The 14,270-nt window shown below is 41.7% G+C and overlaps 1 non-coding gene across 8 annotated transcripts in view; it reads left to right on the top strand.

Annotated features, from left to right (window-relative positions):
- The window catches only part of ATXN1, a 257,493-nt gene that overhangs the window by 163,871 nt on the left and 79,352 nt on the right, over positions 1–14,270 (top strand). For 6 of the 8 annotated variants that reach the window (XR_005855824.2, XR_005855807.2, XR_005855813.2 and 3 more), the window contains 2 exons: positions 13,167–13,306; positions 13,765–13,906. This is a non-coding gene — a transcript (ataxin 1). The remainder of the gene's footprint in view (positions 1–13,166; positions 13,307–13,764; positions 13,907–14,270) is intronic. The other 2 variants (XR_006937206.1, XR_005855809.2) reach the window with 1 other exon arrangement.

The following is a 14,270-nucleotide window of genomic DNA, read 5'->3' as shown; positions in this document are numbered from 1 at the left end:
CATACTAGACACTACAAAGAAAAAAAAATCAATTCTGTTCCAGCTGAAACCAGGACAGTCTGTTGGTTGTTAATAAATTACCTCCTCCCCATCCCACTCAGTCCTGATGGAGTTGCTCCTGCTAGGAGTTGATCAAGCTGCTTTCACTTGCTTTCATATGTTGTACCACTGTAGTTTTTAATTTCACATATTTGAGTGTAGGTCTAGTTTTTCTTCAAAAAAAACTTCTGCAGGATTTTTAGACTTCCCAGTTCTTCCAGTGATCTGTCAGATGCTTTGAGTGCAACTTACCTTAGAGCCACAAGGAAGTGGGCCTACTCTGTATTCACAGTTCTTTGTGGACAAATGGTAGGGAAGCAGGTTCTGCTAAGGTTTTCAGAGCCAGTCTCTTCTGGAAGCATAAAACATGAAATACAACATCTGGATATTTTTCCTTGTTTTAGTTTTCTTACCACTGTTGAGTGCTCTTTAGAATTAGAGACTACTGGCAAGTGCCAAGATGAATGGCTTATCTTCTTGCCCAAATTGGTTTGTCTGTAAGCAGTGTTTGCCTCTGTGCTGCGGGAGGACCCCTTTACTCTGGTAGGCATGCAGGCAGCACTTAGCAGAAAGTATGCAGACTGAATCAGAGGTGGGGAATGATAGGCTACAAGTATGCTTAAGCAGACTAAACCAAACCGTGGCTTCTAAGATGTACATATGCAGATTCTCACAAATACACTTTGTTTGGGAAGGGCTTGAAAATAGGAGATGTGTTTGAGAAGTGTGGAAAATAAGGGTTGCGTGTTTAGTGCCCATCAAAGCGGGCTTGCGTTATTTTTTGCTCTCTCCGTGCTGGGCTAGCAACAAGCTATTCTTTCCTCAGCTAAGTGACATCCTAGTTGGAGATTGGGTTGAAATTTGGAAATCAGTAGGAGCTTTTTTTGCCGTTGTTCAATTCTGCTGCCCTCGAATCTCCATTAGGTTGCTGGTACTGCTGACCCATCCCTGGAGTAACAGGAGAACAATCATTCTGTGAGGTTCGTGCTTGCTCAAACAGCTGAATTAAACGGAGGGGCGGCTGCACGCTGACAGAATGGGATGATAGTGTTCAGATCTCCTTGGTAGGCTCATGCCTCCGGCCGTGTGGCAGTCGTTACAGAAAATAGCTGGCCGCGGGACCGCAGGACTCTGTGCAGCTTGACCGGGGAGTGAGCACCTTCAGGCGGCAGGAGCACTGAAGCGGGAGGAGGAGCGGGCCCGCCGCTGCCTGGCGGGAGGGGAAGGCGGGAGCCGAGAGCCGCCGGCGGTGGCGGGGCGTGGCCGCCAGGGGGCGCGGTGCTGCCGCTGCGCCGCTACCTGAGGCCTGCTCGAGCCCGGCGCTGAGGGGCAGAAGGCGGCTGTGGTGTTCCATGCTCTTCACTTCTCACTCCCCACCTTTCTTTCTTTTCTAACTTAAGAACTCTCCGATGAGAAGGGTGCCAGGACCCTCTGAGTAGCCCGTTCTGTGTAATTACACCTACTGTTGGAAAGGTTTTTCCCTGGATAGTTAACTAAATCCTCTTTACTACAAATCATGCTAATGGTACTCTGTGAATAAAGAAACTAGCAAAATCTTTATTTTATTCAAAAAGTCACCTTCTGTTTCTTAGGAACATATCTCTCCTTGGTTCTTTCTGACTAAACAAACAATTGTTTTAACCTTCCCTTTTTATTAATGTTTTCTAAACTCTTTCAGCCTCACTACCCCTTCTTGTATTCCTTCTAATTCATCTACATGTTTCATAGTTTGCCTCAGCACAGTGGGTACAAGTACCACACAGTTGCCACCATGGCATGTAATGATTATATCTCCTTTGAATGCCTGCAGCACATGCTTATGAAATCATTGGGAGCTTTGCTACATTTATTATAGCTTAGCTCTTTCAGGCTGGCATCCTTACAGCAACATCTTAAATTGGAGGGAAAAAATAGCAGAGCTTTTATTCCTAGATGAAACCTCTTCCTCATTCACCTTATTTCAAGTAACTACCCTAATAAAATTAAAGTGAATCTATATCCCTCATGTGCTGCAAAGTGTTGCTTAGGGCTTGAGCAGGGCTTTCACCGTGCAATTAGTCTCTAGTATTAAAAAGAGAATGAAATCTTGATACATGTATTTTTTTTCTTTCTACACTGATTTTGTTTTCAAAAACATTTTTTCCAGCAAAGCCTACAACAATATGTACTGTTCACGTGGCGCTTGTATGTTTTGAATGGCAGAAAGCTCTCATGTTCACAGTCAGCACATTTCTTCCTGGTGTGCCTGCCTTGAAGGTCTGCCTTGCCTTGTAGAGGGGCAGTGGGTGGGGAATTAATTGGGTTGTAATTGGAATTCAGGATGGTATGACAAGGCATTGCTGCTCTCTTTTATAGACTGAACAACTAGTCTGCAAATCTGTTGAAATGCTGGTGGCTGGAAGAGGAAGCACTCAGCTATAGAATCATAGAATCACCAAGCCTGGTAAAGACCTTTATCATCCAATGCAGTCTTCCACATATTACCAATATTTCCCACTAAACCATGTCCCTCAGTACAACATCTAAATGTTTCTTCAACACTCCAGGGATGGTGACTCCACCACCTCCCCGGGCAGCCCATTCCAGCACCTTACCACTCTTGTGGAGAAGTATTTCCTGATGTCCAACGTGAATTTCCCCTTGTGCAACTTGAGGCCATTCCCTCTAGTCCTGTTGCTTGCTATGAATGATAATCTATCTCTTTTCCTTCTTCTAGCTGTCCTGCAGGGCTCTCTCTGTGAGGGAAGGTGGGCCTCATTTGCTAGCTGCTCCCATCAGCTCGGGCTGAACCTTGTGAGCCCTGGGAAGCTCTTGTACAAGTGCAGTATGAAAGGACATTGGCAACCAACTGTCTCTGAAAGCAGAGGAAATAGGAGATAGGCAGGTAGTTGCAGCCCAACATACAGCTCCCAGATTGAGTTAAAAGTTTCACGGAACAATTGAAAATGGACTTTTATGAGCTGTTCTCACAGTGTGTAATTGGTGTGTTTTCTTGAGTCTTGTGTGAAGATTACAGCAGACACGGTACAAATTGACATGCACAATTGACTCTGCCTTGTCTCCACATGCTCTTAAGAGATCACACAGGAACAAGCACTTATGTTGTAATTGTGCTTCAGCTGTGGGTCTTATACTGGCATTTTAGGCTGCTTCTGCTACTTCTGTTGTTCCTGCTGTTCTGGTCTGTCGGACAGGACTGTAGAATGGGATCTGTGAGCCTGAAATAAGTCTTACCCAAGAGGGTGCAGGCAACATCTCTGTTTTTGACTGTCTAACTGCAGAGCACACTTCAGTCTGCTCCTCCTGTGCAGCACTTAGCTACTTTTTTCTCTAAGCTGGATTTGGTATATCTATATGCATCTTAGTGTTTTGTTTAACTTGTCCTCTTGCCACATATTAAGCCCTGTGTTGACGTTTTTAGCATCCTAGCCATTTCTGTAGCTATTTCTTTTTTCTGTTGGCATATTGCTACGCAGCCCACCAGGCACAAGGTTTAATCTTCAATTTTATATGCAGCTTTTTTTTTAGTTTTAGTTTAGCAACTTATCTGCCTGTTACATTCTCATTGCATAACATCCTTTACCTTGTGCTTTATTCTGAGTTTTAGTAACATATTTCAGCAAATACGATTGCTGCACCAGGGAAATGACTTATTACTTCTGTGTTTTGTAGAACTTGCTATGTAACAGTACTGCTATAGATAAATAATACTGCTCAGGGGATGAATGGGAAAGAAGGGAGTCTACACAATTGCTGTGAATGTTCATGTATTTTCTGGTGGCTGTTATCTTTTTTTTTTGTACCCCATTGTTTTTTCCTATGCTCTGAGGCCTTCCCATGACCACATCTGAGAGAGGTTGTGGGGGGATCCAAGGAAAACAAGATGGTGAAGGCAGAGAAGGTGTTTCATATCTTTGATAACTTTTTCATACTTTGTTATGCTCCTACAGACTCTTTCAACTTTCTGCTGTTCCCTCCCTGTTTATCGAAGTCACACACATTGATCTGTCAGATGGGGAACTCTCCCAGGGCCTGAAGTGACAGGACAAGAGGCAATGGCTTTAAACTGAGGGAGGATAGATTTAGACCAGATATAAGGAATAAATTTTTCATGGTGAGGTTGTGAGACACTGGAACTGGTTGCCTAGAAAAGCTGTGGATGCCCTATCATTGGGAGTGTTCAAAGTCAGTTTAGATACTGAGCCTTGGCAAACTTGACAGTTGTTAATGTGATATAGGCAACCCTGCTAACCTCAGGTTATGAGTGTGAAAATTACACAAAGACTAGATCATCTGTATAGAAGAGCTGTAGATGAGCAGAGAGCAATCTCAAATAACAAACTAGCATCTTAGCCTCTCATTTCTCTTTAATTTCATCAGTAATGTTTTTATAATAGGTGTGAGCAGGCCATGGATGTTTTCATTTTAAAACGAAAACAGGATTTTTCAAATTCTCTGAGAAGGACCTCATTGCTCTCACACTAAATATTTTTTAAACTGCTTTGGTTTTGCGGGCTTTTAGTACCTTATTCTGATATAACATAATAAATTTGTCAGAACAATTTCTTAGTTTATACCTTCGAATGCCTTAGCATGAACTTGTATTTTCCAGTTAGCAATGGCTTTTCTTTTGAACCTCGTCAGTTCTCCGTTTCTCAAATGACAGCAGGTACTCTAGTTGCTCATTGTATACTTAACCCTGTTACGCTCTGACTTGTGATGTGACTGCCTATGGATATGTCAAGCTGCACGTCTTTCAGCAGCCTTAGTGAGATGGTCTCTTGGCTTTCTGCCCGTACAGATGAGCCCTGAGATAATCTCATCATCTATCAAATTCATGTTTCGGTTTTAATTTTGATAGGCTTCAATTCTCCAGGCAATGCTGTTGAATATACTGAACTTTCTGCTGTAGAGAGTGAGATTACCAATTGATGATGCTTGGGAAGTGGAAGAATAGTAATAATTGTCCCTCCTGACACATTCTTATTTTTCTCCTTTTATGGAGGTTTTTGTAGAGAAATGTTACATGTTTGTTACAATTTAGTTGTCCTGACAGAGGACATCTGTAATCCATATTGGACATGAGACTTCAAACAACCATTAAGCCAAGTAATTATAGAAAATATGGGGATGAAATTTATCTCACTTGAACTCTGAAGTGAGATTGGAGGGTTATAGAAATGTTAAGCTGAAAGGAACTTCTTAATCTTGTAGTCCAATCCACACACAAAGCAGGGCCAGCTCCAACAGATTGTCCAGGACCATGTCCAACTCATTTTGCATGTCTCCAGGAATGAAGACTCCACTACTTCTCTGTGCAACCTGTCCCAGATTTTGACTACCCTCAGTACGTATCTATCTATATGTATTCTTGAGAAAGATGTTTTCTTGTGTTCAGATGCAATGTTGTATATTTCAGTTTGTGTCCATTGCCCTGTCCATTAGCACTACTAAGAGGAGCCTGGCTCCCTCTTCATTCTTTCAGATCATGTATTTATAAATATTGGTAAGATAGCTCCTGGGCCATCTCTTTTCTAGGCTGGACATCCCCAGCTCTCTCAGCATCTCTATAATGAGAGGATATATCCAGTCACTTTATCATTTTTGTGTCCCTACACTGTACTCATATTAGAAAATCCTTATCTTGTACTGGGAAGCCAAGAGCTGGATGCAGTATTTTAGATACAGCCTCAGCAGTGATGCATAGAGAACAAGGATCGCCTTCCTCAACCTAGTGACAGTCCCTTACGCAGTCCTGTGTTTCAGAAAGATGGTGAAATGTAGAAGCATAATTTTGTCTTATTGCACCAAAGTTAGCATTTGAATCACAGAATGGCTCGGGTTGGAATGGACCTCAAGGATAATGAAGCTCCAACCCCTCACAGGCAGGGCCACCAACTTCCGTATCTACTACTAGACCAGGCTGCCCAGGGCGCCATCCAGCCTGGCCTTGAACACCTCCAGGGACGGGGCATCCACAACCTCTCTGGGCAGCCTGTGTCAGCACCTCACCACTCTCATAGAAAAGAACTTGAAGGGCAGTTCTGCTTAGTAAACGAGATACTGGAAGATGTGTATTGAAGACAAATGGTTTGACTGTGTTTATTTCTGCATTCATTACCAATTTTGAGATAAAGCTGCTGGCATTGCTGTGATGATGAATGATTGTACTACAGGTGTATGCACTCAGCTTATGATTCTTGCACATGCATATGGACAGTGTATTAAGTATACTGTGTTTTGATATTTTTTTCTTTTTAAAAGCAGCGTCCAATCAGAAGATGTGATTATTTTGCTTCTGCTGAAAGCAGTCGGGCTTCCAATGTATTGCTGTTTTTTTTCTTGTTTTTTTTTTTCCCCTCAATAATTATTACAATGTTTCCTGGCATTCATCAACACTTCTCAATTACTAGGAAGAATGTGATTAGTCATTCACTTCCTTATGCTTCCTACCAGACACACAGAGATCATTGCAGGCAAGTTGAAATAAGCCTTTTCAGATTTTCAAAACGTGCTGCAACTAGTGGAAATTTGGGGGAAGCACCAGTTTAAACAGTCTATCAACAGATTGCAGTACAAAAGGCAACTTAGTGTCTGACTGTAGCTGAGAATCTGATGACTAACAGTGGATGAGTTGTCTGCAAGGAAGGATTTCTGTCACTGAAGTAAATAGAAATCTGTTGAAGTGGCTCATGGAGTTCGTGTCCAGCCTGAATACATCTCAAAGCAACCCAAGAAAGCAGAGTTCAAGTGTCAAAAGCCCCAGATTCTGAGCCAGACCTTGAGAGCTGACAGTCCTGTGTTTGCACTGGGATTTATTTGAGTTTGCTGGATTCAGTCAGAATTCGTATACATGAAAGTTCATTCGGGCCAAAAAGAATTGGTAAACCAAATAGACCAGTGCAAAATGCAAAGATGAGAATTTTCATCTTTAACCTGCAAATATGAGACATCTCTATGTCTTGCATGAACTGAACTTGTGCTGGGCTTTCAGAAATAGTTACTGTCTAATTTCTCTGCACTATATACGTATTTGCTCAGTTTTTAAAATGAGAGCTTAGCCCTTCACCGCAGCCTATAGGGACGGAAAATACCCTCTCAGACAATTTGTCAGCAGAAGCTTAAATCCACACTACTTTACAAACTTGTATCATCCCTGGGATGAAAGCACCGCCAGCAGTCGAAGAGCAGCAGCCAAATGTGTTTAATGTGCTGCCCCATGAGGAGGGCAGGAGCATTGTGGGCAAGAAATTTGTAGAAGTGCATGGCTTGATTTCTTCTAAAAGAATGAGGTGATCCTTTTGTGTCCACATAGGAAAGTAATGTTTTTTACCTTCTTCCTCTGCAATCTCCTTTTCTAGAAACAAATTCTAAATAGCATAGTGCAGAGCATGGATGGACACTCAAGATCCACATCTATAGGATATAACCCCTCATTTATTTTTATATATATATATATATATATAAAGCCTTACATAGTTGTTTAAACATTATTATTACTGATAGTTTTGACACCCGTTTTAATATGGTAATCAACAACCATGTTTCACCCTAGGTTCTGTGGTATAGGAAATGTGTGCTAAAATGCACATACATTTGGCTCAGCAAAGGCTTCCGACTGAGATAAGTCATGGGATTTCTTTTAAGTTGGATGTGAACTCTTTTCCCCCCTCTCTCCTCCCTCTCTTCTGAAATTCTGGAAAGCTGGTTTGGAACATCAATAAACTGAAGCCTCTTCACGGTTTCTATTTTTTTCAGTGCTTTATTCTGAGCTGCTGCTACTTAAATGAAGGAGTATTTTTTCTGAATGCTTCCCGAAGACCTGTTTTCTCCCATTTGAACATGACATTAACTTTCAGGCTAACAGTGGCTTTTCTGTTTGTTGGTTTGACTAGCTCCTCCTTACTAGTGTTTTATTATATGATGTCATTAGGTGTTGGAGGTAAAATCTGCCATTGTAGTGGAAGTGGAAACAACCAGAGAAGAGAGTGTCTGTCCTCACCCAGTAACTGACTGACTGGGGAAGTACTTGTCTGCTTCAGGCTATGGGGCTTCAACTCAGCTTGTTGAAGGCATTTGGCCAAAGGCAGCCTCACACCTGCACTGTGAAGGATGGCCATGGAGATTCGGTGCAGCAATAGCAGGACATACAGGTTCCTTGTTTAGTCCCACTGTAGAAGAAGCACGCCATTTTTTTTTCTTAGTCTGTTTCCTTTAGAGCTAAGCCTTCTGCCTTTATATTCTTGACAGTAAAGAAAGTTAAGTGTTTTACATACTGTGAGAGTCCTAGAAGTAGATCCAAGTGAATTTCCGTATGGGGGAATTCTGAGGAAGTGAGTCCTGTGGGCCACGAGGGGGGAAGGTCATTGCTGTGTTGGCCACGATTCCTGCCCGTGGAGGAATGGCTGTTGCTGGAGGGTTGCCTATCGGACAGAGTGTACTTGTAATCTGTTTGTAGTGGCAAAAGTAAAATAAGCTGTGGCGAATTCTGTGTTTGGCTTATTGTGATACCTCAGTCTGAGATGATTAGAGTTTGAGAAGAAGGACAGGCATGAAAACCTGCCTCAGAAAACCTCATTCAGAAGTAAGCAGAGAGCAATTCAGTACCTTTTCTTCTTTCTGGTACTTCAGCTGCTGAAAACACCACACCCTTATTCACCCACTGTGCTATGAGGAAGATCCTGTCATAGCAATCACATTAAAGAGTATGTTGGTTGCCGTTGTGTGTTAGGTACAATTTGGGGGTAATAAACACTATTGAGATAATCCAGCATTGCTTATTTTCAGATCACTCTGGTATTGATGCATTCCCTTGCATGTTCTCTGCTCGTGACCTATTTTTGATGAGTTTCACATCTGCTTTAGCAGCTCTTTGACAACCAGAAAACAGAGCTGTTTACCGAGTTCACAGCTGCTGCTAATATTGATGCAACTAGCCAGAAATGACTGTTTTCTTGGTTAGCTCATCCTGTTGAATGAACCTCTCCGCAGGGTTTGTTGCAAGTTTGTTTCAATTGGAACGCTCTCAAAAGTCCCCACATCTGTGAAATTCTCGTACTTCAGCCTTCCTAGAAACACAGAAACGTATACACCCCTGCTAATTCCAGTAATTTTCTTATATTTCCCATGGCTTGACTGCACTGGCTTTTCACAGATAGGGAAAGCATAACAGCTTGTTATAAATGGGACAAAATTCCTCTTGTCGTTAGTGAATACTAATGCTACTGACAGCTTCACACTTAACACAGTCTTTAAGGATACGAGACTCCTGATCTAGCTTAAGGACACCATTTCTTAATGTTTTATATTAAAGTGTTGCTTTTTTAATGGTAACCAAAGTACCTTATGTTTCATACTGTCTTTGTATGAAGATGAGTTAAACTGGTGGGAACACAAAATAGTGTTTCAGTGATGTGTTTCTTTGCCTCGCCTTTGGTGTACTTGGTGACTGGTTTGTTCATGGTGCATAGTTTCTCAGTGAGGCTGCATTTTTAAAGGCTGAATGCCTAGCTGTGCTGAGCAATTTGAGTGTTTATGGACACTTTGATGCTCTCGCACTTACTCCTCTGTGGATTAGTTACTCGTGGAACACTTGTTCCTACTAATCAAAGAGATTTTCGGACCTCTGGGGTTTAGGTGGAAGAAGTTGCAGCTGTGTGAAGTCTGAACACAGCTTTTTGTTTTGCCTTTAGGCATTGATTAATAGCCTAGTACTGCAGGGTGTCTTTGCACACTGCTGGAAGCAGAGAGAGGTTCCGGGCTTCACGAAGCTTGAGAGCATGTTGCTTCAGGTCCAGCTCTGAGGGCTTGTGTCTGGGGGCCATCCTTCCTGTACTTGAGATACTGTTTGGAGGTGTTAGCGCTAAGTGCTTGTGCTTTTTATAATTGTAATTCTTGAACCTCCCCTTGGATCTCAAAAAACATCTCAGCTTTTCTGTATCCTTGTGGGATAACTGTTGCAAGGTGCATGTAACCTGAATTACAGATGTGGAAACAAAGGCACAAGAAGTATAAAAGTTACACTGGAGTCATTCCAGTGTGTAAGAGACAAAATTAGGTGAAAAGCTTTTTGACTCCTACCTGTGTTGTACTCTTCCAGCAAGTTTCATATTTCATTCAGCCTGGGAGCTTCTAGTGTCACAGTACCTCACAGGTAGCTTTCATTTCGTAATGGCTTTGAACATTTTTGTTTTTAAGTTCACTTCTAGCTATTGATGAAGCTTATCTTGAGTTTGCTTTAGTCCGCGTTAAAGCATGTAGTGTTGACTGCTGAAGTTCTTTGTGATCCATCTGCGTAGTCTTAGATTATGATGGAAAATGTGCTGACCAGCCTTTGCTTTCATTTTGCCAACTTCAACCAAAAGGAGGTACTGGAATACACGTTTGAGCTGTTCTTAGACTAAAACATTTAATTGCAAACATGCTTTTCAGTTTGCATTGTTTCACTCTAGAAGAAAAGTGTTGTGTAGTAACTTAAAAACATTCGCTGTGACAAATAACTGCATTCATAATACCATGCATATTTGTACCATGACAGCAAGGGAAGGCACAAAGTGATTCCTCACCATAGAATGTGCTGTTCCAAAAAACATGTAATCTTACCAGATTACCTCTTAAACAAATTTTGATACCTGAAAGTTGCATATCTAGGTTTCTTTTAATGCCAATGGAGAACAGCAAACCTATCTAGAATTCTTTGTATTCCACCTGTCTCAAATACTTATCCTAGAAAATGAAGTCTTGTTCTTGTGGGGTGTCTGTTTCATTGATTTATTTTAAGGGGATCTCAGCTGAATAGCTGATGTTAGGCTTCTAAGTTTTAGTTGCCTAAATCTGTCCAACACAAATCCCACCTCAGTTTGAGGCAAAACATAAACATGGTAAAAGAAATATATTATGAGTGGGTGCTGTGGAGCTGAAAGTGGGCAGAGGTGCCTTAAGTTGTTGTTATACAAGTCTCAGAATTCTCATCTTATTGTGAAGTATGAAGAACTAGAAATTAATCCAGTCAAGATAGCTGTTTGTGGACGTGTTTTTGGCAAGAGTCTTTGCCAACTCATCACTGGTCCAGCATATGCAAGGATCCTCTAGGCTTTCTGTGTTGAGTCATCCTGCATCAAAGCACAGCTTTGAGGCTCTAGGGATAGCAGATTTTCATTATGGCAGCTCTACCCAGCTGACTCCTACCCAGACACGTTAGCAACATTTTATATAGACAGGAGAGTGTTTTTAATGGTTTCATAGGGCCTTGCTGCTGTTTTTCCCACCTGCATATGGCAGTGTATTAACTGGTAAGCTGACATCTGTGGACTGGACCTGTATGCATTAATTAAGTCCCTATATGTTTGTTGGAGGTGTCCATGGAGCAGTGCATGAAGAGCAAATGCTACGATAGAGCAGTCATCTCCTTCCATGGAGAAATTCAGTCATGCAATGGCAGAGATTGGAAGGGACCACTAAAAATGGCCCAGTGCAGCCTTACTGCTCAGAGTTGCCCAGAGCAGATTGCCCAGACCTCATCCAACCATATTCATGAGTTTCACCAAGGATGGAAACTCACAACCTCTCTGGGTAACCTCTGCTACTGTCTAATCATCCTTAGAGTAAAAAAAGTTTACTTTAACATTTCAAATGAGTTCCAGCAAAACTTGGAGGAAGGAAGCAAAGTACTAGCTTGCAGTAAGGCTGGGAATTTAGTAGCAAAAATGCTGAATTTCCATGGCACAGTACAAATCAGCAGATTCTACAGATTGGAACAGGGGAATCCTTCCAGCCCCAACTGAGATAAATGAGGTAGTTCACACCTTTCAGAACTGCAATTTAAGGCAGCCTGAAAAGTGATGGAGAGAGCACTCTGTCAGCATATGCTCAGTGCATGTTCTCAATTTGATCTGTACACGTGAGAACAAGACAATTGCCTTATTTTTCAGATGCATGCCGGATTTCTCCAGTACAATTCTGTGGCAGTGGGTGAATTCCACAGAGAAGCTTGACAGCCACAGAACATAAAGTCTGGAACACGGATAAACTGGTTAGGATAAAATAGAAACCAGCAAAAACCTCTGCCAAAATCCTGAAGTGAAATGAATAGAGGTTCAAAACAAGTTCATTCAGTACGCCTGGCTCCTTGTTTCCATCATTTAGGAATAATTACGTTTTTGTCACTAACATTGTTTTTAAATGTCAATAGAAACCAGACAACTAGATTTGTAAACCCTGCCCTGTCATATTGAATGTATTAGGTTTTCCAATAGCAGTCTCTTTTAAGTGAGGGTGAGGAAGCATTAAAAGCTCGCTAACTCACAAGTGTGAGGAAGCTATTGAAATAGCTTGTTAGGCTCTATGACAAGCAAGCTGAAATATAATAGGCCCAGTGCTTTGTGAAGGAGTCGGCAAGTTGTGGTTGAAGAGAGGACAGTGCCCGAGAGTTTGAAGGCCGGATGATTTGTGCAAAGGGGATGTTGGAAGGTTCACTGCAAAATAAACAAACGGGGCTACCCACAGGGACAGCATTAAACTGAGACCAAAATGCTTTCTTTGCTTGGCTTCTAAACATAAGTTTAGAGTTTGTCTATCCGAAGATGGCCTTTTCACTTAGCATTTCTTCCTTTCCGTACCAATGGCCAAGGAGATATTTTCTGTTACCTAATTCACTTACATTTGTTCTGAACCAAATTTTCCTTAGCCTTTTAAATAGTGAGACTGTGGTCTTTCTGCTAATCCAGAACAGCATGTGATTCTTTTCTTGCAATCTTAGATGTGATCTGTTAACTCTGTCCTACTCTACTGTTTCTGTTCTTATCCTTCTGTTTTGGTACTCTGCTTAAATACGCTTCCTTCTTTGCACCTATCATTCACCTTGTCAGGAATCAGAAGATTTTGGATTCTGACGTCTTCTACTAGAGCAGCTTTGGGTACCTGGGAGATGGAACATGCCTCCTTTGTCAGCAGGGATCTGTGTTGCCAGAAGCTAGCTTCCATGTCCTTAGGTAAACCACCACGGATGACTGTAACAACAGGACAGATACATGGATAAAAGTTTGTTCCTAGCATTTACAGCTTTGAAGGCAGATTTGAGGATGCAGGTTGTATTGCCAGATGCAGTGGAACTTCTCTGTCTCCTGCAGGCCTCCTTGAACTGTAGCTCAGAAGTGTGGGACTAGTGTCATTCATACCAGCTGAGGACTGAGAGCTCCCCAGGAATTTTCCTTAAAATAAACCAAAAACCAACGCTGTCTTCAATGGAGAGATACACTGCAAAGAAAATGTAAGTCTACAGGGACAGCTTGAATCTATATTAATCACTGCATTCAGTTTCCGGGGTTTAACAGTATATAATTCTTGGGCATGTCAAAATGCAACAACGCTTAAGTTATCTACCATTTAAGACCTCAGTATGTATGCTCAGGGTCTCTAGACCCATTATTAACATATGTCATCTCAAGAAATATTCTCTCAAAAGATGCATCAGGAAACTGTTAGATCTAAGGAGTTGTTATAGCCATTGATGGCTAGCTAGAGAATATTACATTACACTAACTCAATTTTTTCCTAAGAATAGGAATCTTTTATGCTTATTTCCTTTTTTACAGGTGTGACAGATATGGGGTATGTAAAGCAGAAGATAATAGGGAAGCAGGAACATTTTCAAAATCAGTTTTTTGAAATCCTAGTTTTCAAACACCTTCTTAAATGATATATTTATTCTCTCTTTCTTTTACATAGCGTAGCTGGCTGCAAAGGAATCATCTTTCCTGTTTAGACTGTAGATTACCAGTGTCCATTACTGAACTTTCTGGATCATCCCATGTCAACACAAAATTATTGCTACACCCTACACATGTCTCCAGGCCTTCACCAAAGAAAGGTTAGCCCTAACTCTCACTGCAAGCACTATGTCTCTGAGGCACTGCCAATTCTTCCTGTATTCCCATCATCCCTGTGCAATTCAGAAGAGCCCAACTCATTCCAGTCCTACCAACACTCTCCTAGCGGAGTCAGGGAGGACACAGAGCCTTTATGTAACCCTGCTAATGTACAGAAACGTCACCATCTATGAGCAACACCAAATGGCAGTCGACACATCTTCATGCAAAGAAGTTTTCACATGATGAATTTCTCAGGGCCTCTTTGAGAGTTGTATAGATGGATAGTGAAGCAAACTCAGAACAGTGTCTTATTTGCTGTTTGCATTTTAATTGTTGAATGTGCTTCACAAATGGTATAGTCCT

This window comes from Gallus gallus, chromosome 2, assembly GCF_016699485.2.
Source record: "Gallus gallus isolate bGalGal1 chromosome 2, bGalGal1.mat.broiler.GRCg7b, whole genome shotgun sequence".
NCBI lineage: Eukaryota > Metazoa > Chordata > Aves > Galliformes > Phasianidae > Gallus > Gallus gallus.
The sequence above is the reverse complement of the archived record's forward strand: the minus strand, read 5'-3'. Positions and strand labels throughout refer to the sequence as shown.